We start from the raw sequence: 13856 nt of genomic DNA on the forward strand, positions 1-13856 counted from the left end.
AAGATGGCTAAGTCCTCTCTCCTGTGATATGGGGTCTGATGGGTCAGGCCCTGCTGCTTGCTGCTGCCTCGTGCATTCGGGTGAGGTCTTCTCATCAGCCTGACAGCACAAGCAGGTCCACTGCTGGGCCTTCTGACCTCCATCAGCATCCTTCATCAGACAATTTCCTTTATGCTTTCTAATGATCAACCAGTTCCTTCCTGAGTGGCTAAAATAAGTGTTCAAAAACCTTTCTAGAAACTCATCAATAATCTGTGGATGACACTGCATTCTTCCCTATTAAAAACACCTTCTGTAAGTCAGACTTAGTAATTTCCTTTCCTGACTATCTTTAAAAGACCCCAAGTGGCTTTGTTGTTCCATGGACAGTGTCTTTAATAGCAAAGTGCTTCTAGAGACAGGAAACAGATTGTCTTCTCTAAAATCCTGACTGTTGGTATTATCTAGGACACTGGGACTTATTTTGAGAAGAAGCTTTGGATCTAGGATTCAAAAGTTCATAGTTTCCAGAAACACAGGAAAGGCATTCAGGAGAAAAAGATGGGCAGAGGTGGTGACCTGCTCGGGGAGGCCAGACCGTCCATAGGGAGAATAAGTTAGAATAAATAGGAGAAGAGGTGACTTGTTGTTGAGGTGTGTTAGAAACAAGTAACTTTATGTCACTGAAAATGAGATGGTTGTAGAATTAACTTTAGTTTTCTGTAAGAGAAACAATGTTAGCCATATATTTTAGAGGATTAGATATTTGGGAGAAGAAATTTCTCTTTTGAAGTTGGATTTAGTTTTCCCCTCTTATAAAATGTTTTGTTTATTTTCTCACTTAATTTAAATTTTCTAGCTTTGAATAGCTTGAGCTGATTAATCTAGCATATATAATATTCACAAAAGAAAAAATACTACAAAAGTCTTGATATAAAGTGTTTCTGCAATGCAACTAGGAATTCCCACTTCTGTACCAAGGAGCCACAGATTTGGCTAGACTTGTTAGGGGAACAAGGATACTGGCCCTGATATTTCAATGAACTAGGAAATAAACAATGACCTGCCATTTCACCATTATGTCTCCATTCCCTATGTCTTGATGAAAAATAGCCTTTATTCATTCTATAAATATTTATTTAGAACCTACTTAATAAGAAGAATGGTAAACACAAAGGATAGACAATAACCAAATAAACAAATATGTAATTATTAAGGTCACTGATTTGGAATTAAATAGTTCTGGGTTCGAATCTTAGTTCTGTCTCTTAATGGCCATGTAACCTTGAGCAACACGCTTCACCTCATAGAACTTCCATTTTCTCATCTGTTAAAGGAGATAAAAATGCCTACCTCTGGGGAGTATTATAAGGATTATAGAGGGTAAGTTATATACTGCTTAGCACATAGTCCCTAGTATATAGCTACTATTATAATTATTCTTAATGATGTTTTGGAATTTTTGAAAGTCCTTATATCATCAAAACATCTTTATTTGGGGTGATATATTATGATATATCACTGAAGATTTTAGAATTGTAAAACAACACAGATAAATAACAAGATATGTGACAAGCCCTCGAGGTCTGAGAAGGGCCAGGCACCTGAAGTGTTAGGACATAGCAGAGAATAACAGAAGCTTAGGGCCACCAGGCCACAAACACTCACCTGGAGTAATTTTAAGAGGATGCCTCAGGTGTGCTCTGTTCTCATGGTTCACTGTAAAGGTAAAGCTCTTGGAGTTTCTCAACAAGACCAGCCTTTACCATCATTGCTTTCCCCTCTGCTTTTCTTGGTTGTAGAGCCCTTAAATATGCAGGATGCACTGAAAGAGGTCAACTATGGGCAGAATTTCTGGCAAAATGCAATGCTGAGTCCAGGTCTTGCCTTGGTGAACCTTGTTGACTAGTGATCCATCTGGGAAGCTTGTATTCCCCCCGCCCCCACCCGCTTGCATATCCTTAGACAATAATAAGAAAGCAAAAAACAACTTTTCTGACATTTAGTAGACTGACTCTCCAATTTAGTCCTGGCAAACTGGACTTGCCAGAAGACATGAGGTGTGCCTTTAAATTTCTGTTCTTAACCTAATGAAAAAAGGCATTGGCTTGTTGTAAAAATAGCGAGTATGTAAATGTTAAATTACCAAATGGAACAACTAACCAAACCAGTTACTGGGCTCATGAGTAATAATGTTATGCATTCCTGGGGATGGAAAAGTAAGCACATCACCTATCTGGCTCGTTTTTCTTTCATTAGATTTTTTGGTGAATAAATTGGTAGAGGCTGTTTTCAAGGATTCTCAGAGGGACCTTGGCCATTGCCTTTTCAGTAGTTTCTTCTGTTACTATTTTGTTGTTTTGTTTGTTAAAAAACAAACAAGTAATCATTATGAAAAACTTAGAAAGTATAGATAAGCAAAATGGGGGAGAAAATGCATCCAAAATCCCATTCTACTTTCTTGTGGCCTTTACCAGTAGACAACTCAGAATGTATTGCTCACTCATGTACCATAATAACCTTTATTCCCATTTTACAGATGAATAAACTGAAGCTATGAGAGTTCGCATTTCTGTTGTTAGAATCCTGATTCTCTGTGAGACAAGAATGTCCCTGGCTGTAGAGGGAAAATGTCCATATAAAAGAACACAGTTTGTAAGCCAGGAAGCCAGCACTTGATGTGAGACAGTGTAACTCCAGACAAGCCAGCAGGAAGCACTGCAGGGCTGCATCAGACCTAGGATTAAAGCTTGATGGTCATTAAAAGTCATTAAAAAGAATTGCAAGAGGACAACAGTTGCCAATTTATGCTAAATAAGACCTTTCCCACAATCCAGGGGAATAGCAACCAAAAGCCCACATCCTTCCCAGTGGCCCTATACAAGTCATGGCCCTATGCACAGTCCCTACCCCTTTGCCACTATCTCCATGTGAACATTTCTCAAAAGTGCTTCCTGTGCACTTTGACACCCCACTGACTTATGGGGAAATTCTATCTTTTTGCTGCAGGAACCACATCCACCTCTTTCTGTAACAGAATGTTTTCCCATTTCTGAGTTATTTCTTCTAGAGCAGGTCCTGGGGTGGTGGTGGGTGTGGTGAAGGGAGACTTTTTTCAAATACTGAGGGGTGCCCTATAGCCGCCTGTGGACCTGTGGTGTATATGATGCAAGGGAATGACTTCTTTAATTTTTATTTTTTTTGAAAATATGAGTGCTCTTTTCTTATTTGTGTTCTTTTATAGGAACATTTCCCCTCTACAGCCAGGGACATTCTTGTCTCACAGACAATCAGGATTCTAACAACAGAAATGCAAAGTGGTAAAGAATCAACCTTCGGTATTTGACATCCCAAATAGAATTCCTGAGTCCACAATAGTCCCGAAATCCAAGCATTGAAAAGAGAGAAAAAGCTTTCTAAATCATATGGTCCAAGCTGAAGCCTTCATATCAGGTCAATACCATCAAGGAGTGAAGTGCCCATTGCCCAGGGAAGTTGGAGGAAGCGGGGAGAAGAATTTTCCCCAAGACTGCAAGTGGCTGAGGGTGGTAGCCCGCTTGCACTCATGTCTTGTGTGGCTGCTTTTAGACAGGGTGGGTTCTGGAAGATTCCCATGGGCAAGTCTGGTATGAAGGGGCAGTAGGTCACACATCTTGGGATGTCCAAGGGCAGAGCAAAAAGACACGGCCTATAAGACCCCAGGACCCTTGTACCACCATTGGGGAGGAAGAATGGTTCCTTGAAGAATGAAAGAGAGTGGATTTTGCATGGGTGGTGTACAAGTTAGATTTATTTTAGGAAGAATAAAAGAATATGAGAGTTTGTCACCGTGTGGGGGAGTAATTAAGCCCAAGGGCAGGGTTTGTCATCAATGAATCTAAAAGAGACTAATTAGTTACCAGATAATGGAAGGAAATGGCAGAGGGTTGATGAAATCTAGTGTTTAAGTTTACATTTTTTCCTTAAGTTAGTCCTATGATTCCAGTTGACTTGCCTTAACTTTCAGTCCTACCCAGTAACTAAGAAAGATCAAGATTGATAAACATAAAAAAGAAAACACCAGTCTCTCTAATGGGTTAGGACATTTTTGCTGTCTCAGCCATGTGTGTACAGCTTTGGGTTCCTGTGTCTGCTGGTGACCTCTTTTCCCAGCCCCTACTCTCCCCCACCCTGACTTCTGCACATTCCTGTGGTGCAGGGGAACTGTCACTATCAGCATAGTGGAGTATTCAGTGAACTGAGAGTGATCTAAACAGTCTGAGCACAAATCCCATCCAGCCTGTTCCAAGTAGTATTTTTAGTGCCTTTAGTGTTAGGTTTCAGTGCCAACAATCACTTGTACAGGTGGAGAACCATGAGCACCGGCTTGAGGTGAATGTAGGTTAATATGTAGGCTCCAATCGCCTCCCTCCAGGCACCTTTGGGCAGTGCACAACTCCTTGCACGGACTGTACAGGTACTATGTTGCTGCATGTAAGATATACAGAATGCTCTACTCTGCTTGTCCAGAGCTCACAATTGAAGACAGTATGGGGAGTCAACAAGTCAAGGCTGGTTTGTCACACTTAAATTGTAGTACCTGGTAGCTGGACATGCCTTGTACTTCCATTAGTCTTCCAGGTTGTCACCACTGCCATCCTAAAAGCACCCATTTCCATAGTTCCCAACTTTTTTCTTGTTCTCTTCCAAGAGAACTTCCCATGCTTGCAGGCTCACTGGGAAGCAAGTTTAATTTTTTAAAAAAAATTATGGTAAAATATATACAATTTAACCATTTTTCATTTAGTACGTTCAGTATTGTGCAATCATCACCATCATCCATCTCTAAAACATTTTCATCATTTCAAACCGAAATTGTATCCATTAAACACTAACTCTTCATTTCCTTCTTCTCTCAGCTCTTTAATTTCAAATATGGAGAGGAATAATATTTTTAGAATGATAATGTTCATTTCTTATTGGCTTTTTTTTTTTTATATGCAACCCTCCCTTGATTCAGCCAGGGGTATTCATTGCTTTGGGAATTGTTAGGGGTATTAAAGGAGAAATGAAAAGAAAAAGAGTCAAATGTTCAGGATTTTTGAGCTCTTGGCTTTCAATAAAAATCCAGGCTTTACAGAGAGATAAAAGTTCCTTCCAAATTCCAAAAGCTTCTGAGAAGCTGGGGTAGGCACCTTGGATGTGACTCAAGATCATCTTGTCTTTCACTGTACATGTTTTTAGGAGATGAAAAAAATCAGCAAGCAGCATAATAACTGTTTTAAAAAAATATTTAAGTGGCTGTCATGGATGAGTATGAAGATTTCTGTGTAACCTGGAAAACAGAACAAAGATGGGAAGTTCAGGTAGCAACTGTCAGCACACTTATGAATTAAAGACCTGCTTCTCCAAGTCTCTCTCCTGGGACTGTTCCAGCAGAGACTGACTGACCCTTGTATTTCATGGTGGGGTCACACTCTGGTCGAACTGCATGACTTCCAGGTTCCCTCCCAATGCTGGGTCCTGTGACCCTGTTTCAATTGCAGCCAGAATTATGGTGCTTCCCAAAGCGTGGCTCCACCTGTGGAACAGTAGGTAAGTTTTATAGTTTTCAGTGGATGGAATCAACATTAACATGATATATTTTATGGGAAGGGTCCTGTGTGGCTTTCCCTGTGCTTCTATACAGAGCAAATAGTAAAGGCTTCTGGATGAAAAAAATACAAAAATAAAATTTAAAGCCACATTGCGCATAACAAACTGATCATTTGGTGAAATGGAGAAAAATAAAGATCACTAGGTAACTTTTTTTTCTAAGATTACATTATTCAATTCAAAGAAATGTCCATTATTGTAACATTAAAACTGTCCTAATTTTCTTAATTTTATCTTACCCTTTTTATTTTTGGCATTACAATATCAAAAAATTTTGGAGGGGGAGTGTAGATTACAGGTGAGAGCAGTTGGTAGTTGTTGCTATTTCTAAGGGTCTTGTTTTGCAAAACAAAGTGTCAGTCTCCCATGTTCTTTATTTTACTGTTCCATGAAATTCCCAAACTGTGAGAACTACTGGCACACAGCAGTGCTTCTCAGGGTTCACAGTCAGTAAAACAAAAAGCTATTCTCTATTGGAAAACAGCTTCAGGCTACTGTTTTGGGGGTAGAGAGAAATAAAATTCATTTTTATTTCTTATTTTCAATACAACATTCTCGGCAAAATGAAAAATGAGAATCTAATCAAAACTTTAGTCCACCTTTGTCTAGTTTATGGAAGGAAAAGTTCAATGTCACCAGGAGAAAACAATTGGATAAATCCACATTAGAACATTCTACAATTCTTTTTTTTTTTTCGTAGTAAAACAAAGGTATAGAAGTGTAACTTCACTGTTTATGGCCTGTTTTGACTGAGAAGGTCCTCCAGTAATTTCCCAATACCAAGGAAGGCAAGGACCTAGCTGGAAGCCTGGCTCCCAGGTGTAGCTCCAGTTTGGAGGTAGGAGAATTGGGAACCCTGGGCCAGATGACAGGGGAGCCATCCAAAGAGAAAAACCAGAACACAAATAAGCATGCCTTCTCAGTGAGAGATGCCTGCAAGATACTCAGGATATCAAACCAGATGGAGAAGGATATCCACCATAACACATTGGTCCATGAGTGCTGACAATTGATGAGCATTTAAAATAAGTCATTAGATAAGAAAACTTCACATGTCAGAAAATCCTACAGCTTGTATATGAAAAAAATACGACTTGAAGGAAGTTCTCCAGATTTGAAAGTAATCCTAAAATTATATGTGGTATCACCAAAAATGAGTTTGGAAACTGAAAATTTTCTAAACTAGTAATAACTGTAATTGTAACTAATGATTTTTGTTTCTCACAATGGTAGAAAGATTGAATTTTCTTTTTGTTTTTGCTCAGAGTGACATTCTAAAAGCACAAAAAAGTATTAAAATGTATTATAAGGTATGTCAACAACTGATTAATAAAAATAATGTTTTCTGGGGGGCGGGGAATCCACAGAGCAACACAAATGCAATTTTTTTGCTCAGCAAGAAATGCTTCCCTCCTTGAATTTTAATTGCAAATGACAAAATCCAAAAATAAATGTGTCATGTCCGATCCAGAATACAGGAAAAAAAAAAAAAAGTGCACAAAGGTGTTTATCTCGGCTTTATTTATAATAGGGAAAACGCCTGAGTGTTTCATGGTAGGAAAGTTAAGTAAATTGAACTATGACAACACTGTCATAGTGTTATGAAGCCATTAAAACTGATGTTTCTAAAGAGTTTCTAATAGCGTATAAAAATAGCTGTCATAATATTAGGTTAAAAGAAAACAAAGTATAGAAGTGTAAATTTTGCATGATTTCAGTTACACTAAAATATGTTAGAAAAAATAGCCAAAGGGATAGAAACTCTCAGTATATCAAATTGCCCAGAAAGCAAAGGGCATTGCCTGAGCCCAGGGGAGGGCTGGCTCGAGGGCTGTGGTTTGCTGACTTCCAGCCCAGAGGCAGGAACAGGACTGTCAGCAATAAATGCCTGGCTTCTCCTTCCCCTGCGAGTCTTAGTCACAGAGTCACATGATTTAGAGGAGGCAGCACTGGCCTCCCTCTAGGGTGACTGCCCTTACCTTAGAAGACAGAAAGATCATCATGGGTGTTGGCTGTGACACAACCTGAGGGCTCTGCAGAACCCTGTGAAGCTCACACAGGGGCGGGGATAAGACATGGAGGTGTGGGAAAAAGAATGTTCTCATGATGCTCTGTTAGTCACCCTGCTTGTGGGAAAAAGGAGCTCATGGTTGAATGGATGACAATCAAGACTCCTGGCCAGAACAGATTCTCTTTATGTCCTGAGACTCCCTCACTTCAGGAAACTCATAAATATACACTTATACGCAATATACATACCATGCACATACACATATTTATACACAATACATACCCGCCACATACACACACTTATATACAATAGATACAATACACGCAAATACACAATACACACTCACACATAATACACACTCACACACAACAGTCACACAATACATACATCACACATACTTGTACACTATACATACTCCACACACTTACACACACTTATACACAATGTGCACACTACATACATACACAACCACACATATACACAATACACACATCACACACACACTTATACACAATACATACCCCCCACACATATTTATACATAATACACACACTACATATGTACACATACTTATATACAATATACACATCATATGCATTCACACTTATACACATACCACACAGACTTACACACAAACACATACTTACACAAAATACACACCACACACTTACACACAATATTCACAACACACATACACACACTTACACACAAAATTCACAAACACATACACACACTTACACACAATACACACATACACACTTATACAGATAAATACACATGCATACACTTCCAAACACAAACTTATATACACATATGCACACATACAATTACACATAGGCATACATACAGTTACACACGAGCACATACATATATGATACACACATATACACATATACTCATGCGCACACACTTATGTACATATAAGTGAATGAACACGTGCATATGTACTTACACAATAATACATGCATGCATGTGTATGTGTACTCATGACATATGCATACACATCAAAGAGTTCTAACGAGGGTCCCCAAGATGTGCCACTTTGGCATGTGGTTTATTTTGACCTGAAGACAATCAAGACCCAGCAGTTTCAAGAAAAACTTTTACTTCTCTCTTAGTTACTTAAAAGTATTAGTTGGGGCAAGAGGGCTGGCCCAGAAAAAGAGTTATTAACCAGAGATAATGTTTTATCTGAAAGACCTATCTGTATGGCAGGGCAAACTCTGCTCTTCTTATTGTCTTGTAATTACTCATCTCCTCTTTGAGGCCCCAGGCCCCATCCTATTTCTTAGCTCAGGTGGCATGGCAGCCTCAACTGCCTCACTGGCCCTTGAGTCTCTTATTTTTATGGGACTTGTAAAAAAAATAACAAATGGAGCTACTTTTAAATGGAGTTGGAGCTATCATCCCAGAGGAACTGGGCTGCATGTCTCACTCCTCAAGACCTTGGAATGTTAAAGCAAAGCAAAATAACCTTTTCACTAGGCCCAGAGCAACATCGTGTCCCAAAGAACTGTTTGTAAGGATAACAAGGTAGCAGATACATGGCTATCAGATTGAATATTAAAAACTTTCTTTAGAATTAGTGTCACTATGTTAACTTATCTGTTAACCAATATAAATGCTTTTCTTATATTGATGTAATTAATTGTTCCCCTTCTCTTTCTCATAAATACCCCTTGCCTTTGTCCCCTAATCAGGACACTATTTGGGCTTCTGCTTGACATCAGTGCTTCCTGAATAGCATATATATATATTTTTATCTCAAATCCTTGTTGGCTTTCACTTTGGCCCTTTATTTTTTAGCTTAACAGGTTTTCATATGTAATTAATTTTGTTTTTCTCCTGTTAATATATCTTATGTCAATTTGATTATTAGATGAGCCAAAGAACTTAGAAAGGTAAAGAAAAATTTTTTCCTCCCCAGCAACACATACTACATTACGACATGAATACTTAGTAAAGGAGTATAAAAGACCCCCAGTTGTGGTCAGACAGCCTGACAGTCTGAATCATTAATAATTGAGCCGTAGGACCTCTGCCGCAACCCCGGAAGCGCCTCGTCCAAGGGCGGCGGTGGCTGCGTTGGCGGTGATGTCTGCAAGCTGGGCAGCTGACTGCCGGGGTAGGAGCAGCAGGGCCTAGAATCTCTCGGATGTGGCTGGAGCTTTGCCTGCGCTGTGGCTGCCTCTGCCGCCTCCTCTGAGCATTTCGAGAAACTACCCGAGACCTTCCGCGGCCTCCATGAAGACCTGCAAGGGGCGCGGAAGCTGGTCCTGGGGACTGCAGGAACAGAAGAGAAGAAGTTGGTCAGAGATTTTGATGAAAAGCTACAGGAAGCAAGTGAAACGCTGGCAGATATGGAAGAAGAACTATGTTATGCACCCCTATCTTTCCATAACTCCATGATGTCTAAGTTTCGAACCTACAGGGGAGACCTTGCAAACTCCACGGGGAAGTGAGAAGCACACCTTTGGCAGCCATACCTGGGGGCTGAGGAGACACGAAATACGGCACATATACTGTAGAAAATGAGCATAAGAATCGGCTGTAGTCTCAAAGGGCATCGCTTCTGCAAGGCACTGACAGCCTGAACCGGACTACCCAGAGTATGGAGCGTTCTCATCGGATTGCCATGGAGACTGACTAGATCTGCTCAGAAATCGTAGAAGAGCTGGCGGAGCAACGTGACCAGCTGGAACGTGCCAAGAATAGACTGGTAAACACAATTGAAAACTTGAACGAAAGTGGAAAGATTCTCTGGTCAATGTCCAGAAAAGTGACAACCAACAAGCTGCTACTTTCCATCGTGATCTTACTGTCCCTGGGAGGCCTGGTTTATTACAAGTTCTTTTTCAAGTACTGAACTTCCCACAGGGAATGGTGTGTGGACCAGAACTTTGACCCTCTGACAGGTGTTGGAGATGTGGTGTTAGAGATGGTGTTAGAGATGTGGAATAAGCATATTGCTGCTGAGAGCTAAGGGTTCAAGGATGCAATGTGTAGCCAGACTGAGAGGAGGGAGGGAAGATGGAAAACCAGTCAAATGTAAAGGAACAGCAACAAGACCAGTGTGTAATAAATGCTGTTTATGACTTTTTAAATTAAAAAAATAATTGAAGGGTAAAATTTCGCCTAAATCTCTTAAACTCATTTTTTCCCAGTTCCTGAAGAGTGATTAAACTGAACCATCTATAAGTCCCTTTTCATTGTAAAATTCTGTGATTTTGGTGAGACAATGTTTGTACATGCAGACCCAAAGAAAAGTCCCAAGACTGAAAATCTACTTCTGTAAGTAGAGGGCAGGTCAAGACTGAAAAAAGAGGCAGGCCACTCCAGTCTGGCAATTAACGGAGTTTATTAAGGAAAACTTACATACGAAGCACATCTTGGGTGGTGGCAAGATGATATGGAAATATTCTATGCTTCTGGGCAGGCACTAAAGAATTAAATAGAATAGACAAGATGGGTAGGGGTACTGGTGTGACTCATTCCAGATAAGGGAAAATGCCTTATATGCTTGCCCAGGGCAGAGCAACAGCCTGTCCAGGAACCAGCACTCTGTGGGACATAACGGAGGGGTGCATCAGATAGTCTTAGAGGGGATTTATGGGAAGCAAGCCCTGTTCTGGCCCAGATCTAGATTATGGGTCTAGCAGCGCCCATGTCATGGAAGAGTCTCTCCTCCATAGACAAGACACTTCATCTATCAAGAGCTTGTCTTGGTTCCTCCTCTATACTCCTGACAGAAACCCACAGGCTGGAGTCACATCTTTTTTGGCTCATGACAAGGATACCTTCACCAAGCATCAGCTCTGAGCGTGCCAGCACATTGCAGTCCAATCCCGGGGGACTTCTGCTATAGATATTTGTGCAACTCCTTTCCTGCCCCTCCTCCCCATGCCCACCTAAGTCTTCACTCTTTTTTGATTAAAGAATCAGCCTCGCCTATGGCCATGCCACTCTGAACAAGCCTGATCCCATCTGATCTCAGAAGCCAAAAAGGGCCGGGCCTGGTTAGTACTTGGATGGGAGACCACCTAGGAATATTAGGTGGTGTAGGCATAAAAAAAAATAAAAAAAGAGATTGTAAGCTTGAGGTCAACCAAGGGTTGCCTTGTCTAAAAAATATATATATTAAAAAAAAAAAAAAAAAAGAATCAGCCTTGTGAACAACAGTCATGAGCCAGCAACCATCTGCTGAGTCTGAGAGGTTCTGGGAAGGTTTACAGCTGTCTCCTAGAGTCATTTCCTGCTCTGTCACCCATATGTCTATAGGGATGCAGATGGAAGGGGACTGACTACTTCTTAAAATTTCCTTTCAGGGGCACATCCCTGCCCACTCTCTGGCCAAAGTGTTTGGCTGGGACAGACAATACTGTCCCTATCCTGGCTTTGTCTGGAACCTGCTGAGTCCTAGGCATGAGAAGTCCGAGGCTCAGGCCTCGCATCAGTTTGTGACTTTTGCTTGTACTAATAGTCTGACCTCACCCTCAGGTTGTGACCTAAAGTACAGATACAATCCCAGAAAATAGCTCCTGAGAGTGAATTACTCAAGCTGCTATTAAGTTGAGTCTTGTGTCCAGCCTTTGTGAGCAACCCCAGGCCTGCTCGGTTTCATGCCCTGTTGTGAGCCTGGGGCTGGTGCCTTTAACAGGTGCTCAGCAAACGTCTTGGAAATGATGAATCAGAGTATATGCCTTCTTATAAACAGTTTGGCCTGATTACGTCCTCAGGAATCCAAAGTCCTGTAAAGACTATGGCATCATTCCATGTAGGAATTCAAACTGAAACAAGCAAACGGAAACTAAATATCAAACAAAGAAACAAACAAAAAAAGCCAAACAAAATTCTTACTTCTTTCCCCTAGAATAACCACTTTAAAGAATTTTATTTTGGAATAACAAATATCAAATTCTTCTGAAAAGCAATTTATCATTTTTTCTATGCCCATCTTTTGGGGGGCCCTCCTTTGCTGTGCTACTCTAAACACAATGGATAGTTATGTATGTTACTATGTGGGCTTTCCTGTTACCTGGATAGTGTTAAATTCCAGCTTCATCTTTTTTCTTTTCTTTTTAAAAAATTGTGGTAAAAGAGATATAAAAATTTTCACTTTAACCATTTTGAACTGCACAGTACAGTGGCATTAAGACATCACATTTTATGCGACCATCTCCACCGTCTATCTCCAGAACTTTCTTTCATCTCGCAAAGCTGAAACTATGTTTTTACTCTTCATGAAGGCTTCTACTTTTATGCTCAGATCTCACACCGCCTTCTCGGTTTTACAGCCTGGCTGGCATCTAGGTGCTGTTTATGCAGAAATAGTCAGGTACAGCCCTTCGCTTTGGAGTGGCTTTTCTGGGGTCACACCATCAGAGTTTAGTAAGAGCACGTGGATCTGGACATTGTTGGAGCCCAATGTAGTTGTATCCTTTCAGGGAAACCTGCAGTTGTCATTGTAAATCCTCTTCTGCAAAACACCTCCAGAATTCCTATTCGGAGTTCTGGTTCTTTTTTGAAGGCGTAGCATCCAGTTGGAACCAATCAGAACTCCCAGAAATGCCCTCCAGCCCACACCACAGGGACAGATGCATCCCTGGGATGCTTCTGTCCATTGGGAGATCTCCGGCACCCAGGGCAGCCCAAGATGGGACTTTGTACCAAGGGGCAGCCACAGCTCAGAGGGGATGAGGAACATGCTGCCCAAGCAGCTCTTCATGTTTCATAACAACTCTAAGAAAAAAGGCCCATAAAAGTTTTTTTTCTGGCTCCTAAGAACTCGCACCTCTTGATTCTCATTGTGGCCGTAGGTGTGCTGTGGTCTGGTTTCTCCCCTCCTGCAGGAGACAGAGCCAGCAACCCAGGGTGGGGCTTTGCCGGACAGTTTCAGCCTGACCAGAGTTCATGGCACTGGAGATGCTTAACGTCTCCTGGAGTGGCCCCCATGACATTTCCCAGGACGGGGCAGTGAGTGCCATGGTCCTTAAGCGCTTCAAAGTTGGATTGTAATGATTTCTAGGTGTGGCTTCAACATTTCAGGAGCCCAGGTGGCCTCATAACCTTAGGAACAGGTGACATCCTTGGACCTGCATAAAACAAAAGTATAAACATGCCTGTTGCACTTTGCACTTGTTTGCGCAACATCCTCCCTCTGCCCCTTCTTCTTGGAGAGAACGACTCCTTCCCCAGCATGGACTGATGGTAAATGGGGCCAGGCCAATCATAT

General features: G+C 41.1%; 2 pseudogenes; both read left to right on the plus strand.

The window, feature by feature from the left end:
- Positions 1 to 5264: 5264 nt before the first annotated feature.
- On the plus strand, positions 5265 to 10490 carry LOC102893876 (annotated as a pseudogene).
- Positions 10491 to 11570: 1080 nt separating this feature from the next.
- LOC112475606 lies at positions 11571 to 11689 on the plus strand (annotated as a pseudogene).
- Positions 11690 to 13856: the final 2167 nt, after the last annotated feature.

This window comes from Pteropus alecto, unplaced genomic scaffold (genome assembly GCF_000325575.1).
Source record: "Pteropus alecto unplaced genomic scaffold, ASM32557v1 scaffold382, whole genome shotgun sequence".
Classification (NCBI taxonomy): domain Eukaryota; kingdom Metazoa; phylum Chordata; class Mammalia; order Chiroptera; family Pteropodidae; genus Pteropus; species Pteropus alecto.